General features: G+C 32.1%; 1 long non-coding RNA gene across 1 annotated transcript; it reads right to left on the reverse strand.

The window, feature by feature from the left end:
* Positions 1 to 558: 558 nt before the first annotated feature.
* LOC136812521 (uncharacterized) lies at positions 559 to 9792 on the reverse strand. The gene is made up of 4 exons (XR_010847362.1): positions 9579 to 9792; positions 1351 to 1689; positions 976 to 1075; positions 559 to 816 (listed from the first exon to the last, which is right to left on the reverse strand). It is a non-coding gene; the product is annotated as an uncharacterized lncRNA (long non-coding RNA).
* Between the last annotated feature and the right edge of the window lie 351 nt (positions 9793 to 10143).

Genomic DNA, 10143 nt, shown 5'->3' on the forward strand with positions numbered 1-10143 from the left:
TTAACACGTTGAGTTGCCTTACAATACAGTTTATATGTTCTTGTCAATATCAGCTTCATACTGATATCTAAAATGAACTAAAATCTTCTTCTTTTTTATAAATTACAATTCATTCCTATGCTAAAATGATTAGAAGACTTAAATGATTCCAAGTTAAGTGTGCAATGATATATGGGTCTATTGTCTATGGGCTATTTAGAAATGTTCGTACACGCCCGGTGGAGGGTTCGTTGTCCAGGGTAGCATTTTGTTTAGTAATAAGCTATTCTATGAAGCTATTTAATTAGCCGTGGGTCATAGGGAGAAAAATTTAGCAACAACAAGTTCATTATCTATTAACATGTAAAATTTCATAGTTTTCATGATATTAATAAAATATAAATATTTTCAAATTTAATGTAATGGACAAATCACAAAATTTTAGATATGTCCTGTTATAAACTTATATAAAGATTCTATCAAAAATTCAATTGACAGGTCACATAGACTGACCATTTACATTTACAAATAGAAATAGTTTTTTTTCAAATAATCAAATAATAGTTCATTATTACCCAGCTGCATCTTTGCAATAATCAAGCAAAACAAAACAATGCAATACGAAATGGTTAATGGACAAGTATAGATAACACTTATGATATCATTTTGATCACTTTCATTCACTGAGCGAAGAAACGTTATGAATTTCAAAATCAGCAACAAATAACTCTATTATGAACAAAATTTAAATGGTCGTCAGTCGGTTTTTCTTTGACGACAATTTGACAATGAACAGCATACCGATTGATTGAAATGTTGTTGTTGATCATATATAATCTGGTAGAGAAAACAAAAAATAAAAATAAAAGCTGATGATATAAACTTTCTAAGTTATTTGGTGAATGAAAACATTCAGCAAAATGTGACAGTTTCTTATGTAAGAAAATAGAAAAGCCTTCAGGTTTTTAATTGTTTTGTAAGGTTTAATTAAATTACCTGAATGTACTTTATAGCATCGACTTTGAGTTCGGAGTAACACAGTGACAATTGTTTACGAGTCATGAAAGCCAAATGACAATTGATCGTTGATTGATATCTAAAATAACAGAGTAAAATATAAAATTAAAAGGCATTAAACACCCCGATGAATTTATTTGTATTTTCTTTTCAGAGAAAACGTGTGATAAATTACTTCTTTTCAGAAATTGATAACCACTTCAATAGATTTTATACCAATTGTCTGTAAAAATACCAACCATTGTTAAGAATATACCTATTTGTCAATTTTTTTTAAGCAGAGAATCATAAATTGTGACTTTGAAGTATAGTACTCGAGTAGTATTCTCTCAAAGTTTATCAAGTCTTATTAACCTCTTGTTTTTGTGACTTTTGTAGCATCTAGAGTTGTTGAATTTGGTGGTGTGAAATTAATGTTTATTCCAAGTTGCCAATGAATCAAAAATTTGTTTCTTTTCTTTTAGGTTGCCTCATTCTACCAACACTATTACGTAACAGGAATTAATACTACAACAAAACCATTAACAAATTACCAGCATCATATCATACAAATGCCCATATATTTTCTCCAGCCAAGCATATAATTTTAGTTACAGCAGAACGATTAACACGCAAATAACATTCCAGTCCAGTCCAACATAGTTTTAGTCCAGGGTTTTTATTTGTATTGTTCATTTTCTTAATTTTGTAACTCTTAAATTTTTTATAAATTGATGAGTTGATTAAAAAATACTATAAAAAGTGTAAAAAGAATTTTCAAAAAAAAAATTAAAAAGTTAATGCATATTATCATAATTCAAATTTTAACTAAAAAAATATATAAAGAATGTACAAAATTAATATTCCAATTTGATAAAAAAAAATTCTTAAAATCCACATTTTTAAAATACTAAAGTGTAAAAAGAATTTTCAAAAAAAAAATTAAAAAGTTAATGCATATCATAATTCAAATTTTAACTAAAAAAAATATATAAAGAATGTACAAAATTAATATTCCAATTTGATAAAAAAAAATTCTTAAAATCCACATTTTTAAAATACTGAACATAAAATTATAAAAAATTATGTGACTGAGGAAAATGTCTTTTGCAACTAGTATCGTGTCCACTCAAAAGTGACAAGTGACGTTTTAAAGAAATCCATAACCATCCAAAAGATTAAAATTTACAAGAAAGTTTCTTTCCTTTTAAAGGCACTAAAAACCTTTTTAAGACAAATTCCTTATTGTCAGTTTTGATATTTTCTTCTAAGATAGATACGTAAGGGATTCAAAATTCACCAGAATAAGCTGTGATTTATTTATTTATAAATGTACTGAATCGACTTTATAATGAATATTAGAAACTTTGCTCTTGAAGAATTTTGTATCCCTTATGTGTCTCACCCTCCAAACTGTACACCCCCCTCCCATATCAAGCAGTTCAAGCAGTCCAAACAGTTAAAACAATTTAAGAATCACTCATAATAGTGAAACAAACTCCATCATGGTCGGAGAAATAAATATCCTTTATAAAGCAATTCACTTCTCTCTGGCTAATAAAACTTGTTTTTATATAAACATGGTCCAGAAGGCCACCAGCAAGATGAGTTGGTTCATTCACTATCATTTTGAATGAAGAAAGTATTTCGTTTAGGTCTTGATTTGTTGGATCTAGTGCATCAATATTGAAATCTCCCACAATAATGTCTACATCATCATAACTTGTCAGTTGCAATAGTTCTTCACGAAAAGTGTTTCTTGAAGAATTAGGTGGTCTGTACAAGAGTAACAGGCTAATAGGTTGACTACTAAACGTCTCTTTCTTGAATTGTATCAATGTGTAACCTGCTGCTTTATTACACTCTAAAATTTGAATTGAAGAATTTGTGCAACATGCAGTGTTTTGAAAGCGATTAATTGAATTGTTGTTATACTCAATATTAAAACCATTTAATGTTTGATCAATTCCACTAGTATCACTTGTAGGTGATAGCTGAGTTTCAGTAAGGCATAACAAGTCACTGTTCATTAAATTTTCAGATTTTTTTAGGTCAACAGCATGTTTATTCATCGAGCGAATATTAAGAAGGGAGATATTTAAATGCTTGGGAGAGGGAGAAACAGATGAAAAAGTTTGAACCTTTTGCAAACAACAATTTCTTCTCAAACGTTCATATTCAAGCCCTGCTTCAGTGTTGACTCTGATAGCATTTCTACTATATTCACCAATTAAGAATAGTCCGTTTATGTCAGTTACCCTTGACAAATTAACATACATTTGACCTTCATTGAAATATCTTTGACCAAATAATTCAAAGCTTACGACTGCTGATTGAAGTGTTAGCCCTTGGACTTTGTGACTAGTACATGCATACGATAGTATCAGTGGAAATTGAGTTCTTCTAACCATAGGTGACTTTTGCTTATTTTTTCTAGTCGCAAAGGTAGATTCTGCTCTTTCGATCAAAGTCCAATTGTTTTCTCTACATACACTATCCAAATTGGATCCTTTTTTACCTGCAGTGACATCATCAAGTTTTACATAGAAACCAGATATTTTATTATTGCAATCAAATTTGAATCTCATAACTGTTCCAACTTGTCCATTGACTAATCTATCAGCAATGTCAATATTTTTTGATATCAAAACACGAGCACCTACTTTCATTTCAATAATACGAGCTAGACCACCTGTATCTCTTGCTTTAGCATTTTCAATAAAATTCAAATCACTTCTTGTCAGATTTTTTGGTACCTCATCTTGTGCAAGAATCAGATGCTTTTCAGTCGGTAATTTTTCAAGCATTTGCAAATTGTATAAATCTACTGGCTTATTTTCTGCATAAATATGAGTTATATTAGCAGGGTAGTCTGGACTGTCTTTTGTAATGAATCTAGATTTTAAAAGTTCTTCTTTTCTTCATCAAGTTCACCTAAACGTACTTGATTTAATAGATCTACAAAATCAATATCATCTCTCTGTCTCATGACCTCAGTCAATTCTGCCATTTGGAAACTTCTCCATAATTCAAATCCGACAATACTTTGCATAGATGAACAATCAGCTTTGTAAATTGGATCTCTATAAATTGGTGGGAGTTGATACAAATCACCACAAAGTAAGACCGATTTTCCACCAAAAGGTTTATCAGAACTGAATATTTCACGTAACCTTGAATCAATATTTCGAAATAAGCGACTAGGTACCATTGAAATTTCATCTATCATTATAATCTCAACGCAAGCAAGTTTTTTTTGCAAATTTGTTTTGACATAGCATTCAAGGGAAATAGCTTTTTTGTAGGAATAATCAAACCAGTGTGAATTGTGGTTCCATTGACATTGATCGCTGCTACACCTGTTGGGGCAAGCACAAGAATCCTTTGTTTAGTAGGTTCTCCTCCTCTGTACATTAAAAGTTTGGACAATGAGTGATAAATTGTCGTAAGTAAATGGCTTTTTCCCACGCCTCCGCCACCGGTTAAGAAAATATGGAATGGCTCTACAATTTTAGGATCTTTAGAAGACAGGTTTTTTACAAAATTTCTTCCCCACTTGTGTATTACATCAAAAATTTCTCTCTGTTGAGGATTAAGAGATCTTATACGAGTATTTATTTCATTATCAGGAAGCAAAATAGATTCCATTGGTATTTCTGCCCTAAATGGTACTGTGTCTTCATTAGCTTCATCATCTGATTCATCATTATTATTTGCAGTATTACTTTCAAGCTCAGCATTTGTTTCATCATTTTCCTGCTGTTCAAAGTCATTCATATTGAGCGTGATGTCAGTTCTAAACCTTACTAATGCATCATCTACTAAACCAGAATATGGTTGGATCAAAGCTCTGTTCCTTTCAATCATTTCTACAACACCTGGTTCAAATAGTTTCTGTGTGTAAGAATTGTGTTCCTGAGAGAGTAACTCATTTTCATTACGAAACGGATAATATAACATTAACAGATGATGAGCATAATCTTCGGGGTGCTTGTTTCTATTTGGCTCATGAAGACGGAGTACTAATGGAACTTTACGACATTTTAGTTTATCTCGACTGGACAAGAGTGGAACAATATTTGGGTACCCATTTGTTGGATGATTTGATTCAACTAGATCATCTACAAGTTCATTGGGCTGGCAATCATTTTCTTTATTCTCTACATACATGATACTATAAAACCTCAAAAATTCAGCATAACACATGTTTGAAACAGACACATAAATTCCATTAGCATAGTTGTTGGTTGGTCTATCACAATATCGGTCTAGCATATTCTTTTTGAATATCGAGGTACTATCTTCAGGAAGCTCACTTATTTCATTTTCACTAAGGCACATTCTAAATCTTTTCTCTGGTACATTGGTGTTTGCAAAGGTTACACCTGGAAATACTTTTCTTAGCCATAATTCAGGCATGCTAAGATACACAGCTTCTTGCACCGATACTTCCCGTTTTGAAACATAAGCATGCGCAATAGATTTCATTTGCTGATATTTGTCTAAATCGTTTTCGAATGCTTCTTGAACAGCTTGGTTCATAGCATGAGACACTTCATCTTCAGTTTTGGACAGATATGCACACATGTAAGTAACAGCCTTGTAATAATTAAATACAGGCTGAATATCTAGATTTGCTTGCCAAGCTTTCAGACCCTCAGTAAAATAATTGTTTACAAAACACGCATTTGAATCACGCTTCAAATATAGGTGAAAATCATCATCTTCAGATACTGACAGAGCATATTCATATTCATTCTTGGAAATATCTAATTCATTAAGAATTTCATCTATGGTTGGAACAGGACTGAAATTTTCAGCATCTGGGTTAAAAAAATTTCTTTTACTTGGATTAAGATTTTCATTTATATATGTCCTTACTTTAGTTAATACTTCTTTTCTCAGTGACAGTATTGTTCGTTTTTGCTCTTGTGGCAATTCTTGTGGCAAAGGCTCTGAAACAATAGTTCTCTCAGAAAAAAATTTGCCGAAATGAAATCTACAAGGCGTATTTTTATATTTACGACAAGTTTTTGAATGACGATGTAATTGATAGGTTTTTACAAGGTTAAACAATTCTGGATCTTCTTGTTGTGATGGTAAACTAACTTTAATTATTTTATCAACAAATTCTACGTATTCAGATTTTGTTTCCGGAGTTAATGTTGGCGCATTCAAAATCCAAAGAAAAGAATGAATATGAGGGCTTCCACGTACTTGAAATTCAACCCGAATAGCATAATAAGTTGTTTTGCCAAGTGGACCATCTAAAACAATTTCTTTAAAAAATACTTCAACTCTATATTGAAAATGCCTTGCTACTAGAACAGGATTGCTATTTAACAAATCACACCTTTCATGATAAGAAAGATTCTCAATAAATTCGTTAGTAACATTTTGACCCTTGAGTTTGTAAATTATGGAGATCAATTCATTCCATCTTAGATCAGCACAGCTTAAAGTCAAAAAGAAAGTTGGTGGCCCTAATTGTTTAACCATTGCCAAAACTTCTTGCTGAAATTTTTTCCAATATGCTGGAGTTCCTTTAACTGTACTCATAAAAGCAAAGGCTTTGTCATTTGCAATAAATTGTTTCACTGTTTCTTTGAAATTTTGACTTAACATTCCCGCATTTAAATTAGAGGCTGCAACTTTTCTCATGGCAACATTTATTTGACTGGTCAAAGAGACTTGTTGAATCACAGAGTTAGCAAAAAATATGTAGTCTGGATCAGAGGCAAATTTTTGAGTATAGTTCAATAATCGTTGGTTAAAGTACTTTGAGGGACTCAATTTAACATTGCGTTGAACGTTGAATCCAAATTTACCTTTGGGAAACAAATGAGGATGGGCAAGCATTTCACAATTTTCATCATTCAAAATAGAAATTGGTTTTCTCCCTTGACCAGGTGCTAATGTTAAAATTTCATTATCTATTTCTGTTTCAGTGGGAGTATGGGACATAAGAGTTGTTTCATTTGCACTTGAGCGAAACACGTCAAGTGGGTTTGCTGTTGTCTCAAGTTCTAAAACTGAAGTGTCATTTTGTGTTCTGCTACCCTCATCAGAAATTTCTTCGTTATCATTGCTGGCTGTATTAATGTTAGTAACATCTGTATTATTTCCCACCATAGTTTCATCATCAGAAATGTTACTGACATCAATCACTATGTCTTGATAAAGAGGATTGTTATCTTTTAAATAATTTAACATTTGCTGAACAAAATCAGGCCTAATTGCCTCAAAAATTACATGTCCCTTATATTCTAATTTTCTTTTAAGTTTAACTATGACAAGACCATTATCACTAGTTTTTCTTGGCAGGGTATTAGCAATATCTTCTATGTCAATTGGAACATTACAAATTGACCCTTTTAACTTGGGAAACTGACCTTTTGGCATTATTGCAATTTTCTTAAATAAAATTCTACGAGAAATTAAAACCTTTTCAAGTCTGCGAAGAGTACTGAATTCAGTTGGTAGTTCATCAAGGCTTAGTTTGTTTTTAACTGACTGACATGGTAAATTATCTTTTTTGAGCTTATTGTGGCACGTTTTGCAAATATACAGTTTCCCATCGAAAGAAACTACTTCTAAACAATAATCGTCTTCTGGCATGTTGTATTTTTCAGGAGAAAATTTAGCAACTGAACGTCGATATAGACATCTGTGGCAAGAAACGCATATGTAAAAAGGACCTTCATATATAATTTTTTGAAATCTTTTCACTGGGTCATCAGACTGCTTAGCAGATTTTTTTTTTTGAGCATTAATTTTTTGCTTCTCTTTTAGAGTGTCCTTATTTCTTTTGTAGTAAACTCTTTTATTTTCACTTATCTTTTCTTTGTTTTGTTCATGATAGGCTTTATTGTTTTCATTTATCTTTTCTTTGTTTTGTTCATTATAAGCTTTTTTGTTTTCACTTATCTTTTCTTTGTTTTGTTCATGATAGGCTTTATTGTTTTCATTTATCTTTTCTTTATTTTGTTCATAATAGGCTTGATTGCTTTGCTGACGTGTTTTTTGTCGCTTTCTAGTATTTCCATCAGCACAATTATTTTTACGTTTTTTAGGTGTCGCACTGGAATTTTTCTTTACAAATCGAGAATAACTTAGTTGAAGAATCCTTTTTAGCTCTTCACTTGGTTCATTAATTTGAATAAATTGGATTTGAAAATGTTGAAATTCTTTTTCCCGAAACTCTAAATAAAAAAACTTAACATATTTTTCAAGTTCAAAAATATTATCAAACTTTAAAAGGCACGAAGCTCCATCTCCATTTTCAACTAGTAATCCACGGCTGTCCCGGCTGTGTGAGTCAAAGACAAAGAAACATTGGGACCTTTTCATAATAGCTATAGTAAAACCGCCAATAATCATTAAGGTATTAAATTCAGGACTTTGAGTAGTACTCAGTGGAATTTGAAGCATGGGGTAGTCATCAATTAGTTTAGCTTCGCCAGTCTCTAAATTTAAAAAGTCAAGTTCGGTGATAATACCGTTAGTTTCGATAAATCGTGGCATTTCATCGACAGATAAATAATCATTTGTGTTCAACAACTTATACAACCTATCACCTTCAATTAAAATTCTATCTAGGTCTGTAGTTTTCCAAATAGAAACACGTCGAAAATGAGACCAGAATATCGCATACAAAGAATTTGCACTACATTGTGTTCCTGCAGTTTGCCCAAATAAATCTATGTTAGCCTGGTTAAAGGAACCTAAAACAGCTTTAGATACTTGATAATTGGTCATGTCTGTAAAATCAATGTACGTAGCAGACCCTTGATCACTTTTGTTTTCTTTAGTTGTTCTTGGACCTGGGTTTAGTTCAATATCACCTGATAATAGAAGGGTATAATTATTTTTGAGAAAAATAAGGTTTGGATCTCCTAAATTAAATGCTGCATTTGGATATTGAAAAAAAATACCATTTTTTGAAAGGTGGACAAAATCTAGGTGTGTTGTCTGAAAAAAGGTTGTCTCATACGACTTTGGAATTGCAAAGAAAAGAAGTGCAAAAAGGGCTAAAAATCTGATTGGTTTCAATAGTTTAGTAAAAGCATTATCTGAAAGGTTAGAACCAATTTTAATAGATTTAGAAATACCTTTCACATTTTTCTGAGCTGTAAAAGCAAAACTTCCTATACACACACGATATGCCTCAATAGATATCATATTGCAACAAGTTTCTAGGTGCGGATTTCCCTTCGCACAAGTTTCTAGGTACGGATTTCCCTTCGCACAAGTTTCTAGAGGTGCGGATTTCCCTTCGCACAATTCAATATTATAATAGTCAATTTAATTTGATTCAATAATAGTTTGTATATATACAGTAAGTTCAGTAGATATAATAGGTTCAAGGTTAAGCAGGTTAAGCAGGTTAAGCAAGTTAAGTAGGTTAAGTAAGAGGATGCAAGGAGCTCGCATGCAACCTCCGGGTTTTGTAGCTGCTTGTCTGATATTGAACACAGACAAGCTTATGCTATCTTTTCTTTGTAGCTTATGCAACTGAGGTAAAATTACAATTGCTGCTATCTTTTTTTAAACACTAATAAAAAGCCAGTACACTGTTAAAAAAGGCAGGAAAGAAATCTCACCTTGATGATTGAAAAAGTGTACAAATTCTCATTCCAGCAAAGCCAGCCAAATCTTGTTTTTAATTTTCACAACTGTAGTGGCAACTTATTGGGAAGATAATACATTTAGCAGAAAAATCATGCTATCATGAATACAGAGATAGCGCATTATTCGGGAGATAAAAGAAGCTGATGCAATAATCCCAATGGCTGATGCAATCGCGCGCGTTTTTTATCCCGGTGTGTTTACTCGAAAAGAAATCCGTCCAAATATCGGGAAATCGGATTTTTTTTTTGCCGTCTTATGGAACTGGAAAATTTTACCTATTTGAATGCTCAGCTTAGGCTGACCAATTAAATACCTTGATGTCTAGAGCTTCCGCGTCTTCGTTGAGTATGTAGAAAAAGAGGAGGGCTAGAAGCGACGGCTTCTAGTTATGGATACGAGTATGTCGCTTAGCAGGATTAGATCTAGCGAGATTTCACGCTGTGAAATTTTAGAGAGGTAAGGTTTACTCGACCATTTTACTCGATCATTTTACACGACTTTATAATTTCGTCTAGCTGCGCTAATCTTGCCATAATT

The sequence above is a fragment of the Clytia hemisphaerica genome, unplaced genomic scaffold, assembly GCF_902728285.1.
Source record: "Clytia hemisphaerica strain Z4C2 unplaced genomic scaffold, Clytia hemisphaerica genome assembly, whole genome shotgun sequence".
NCBI classification, from domain to species: domain Eukaryota; kingdom Metazoa; phylum Cnidaria; class Hydrozoa; order Leptothecata; family Clytiidae; genus Clytia; species Clytia hemisphaerica.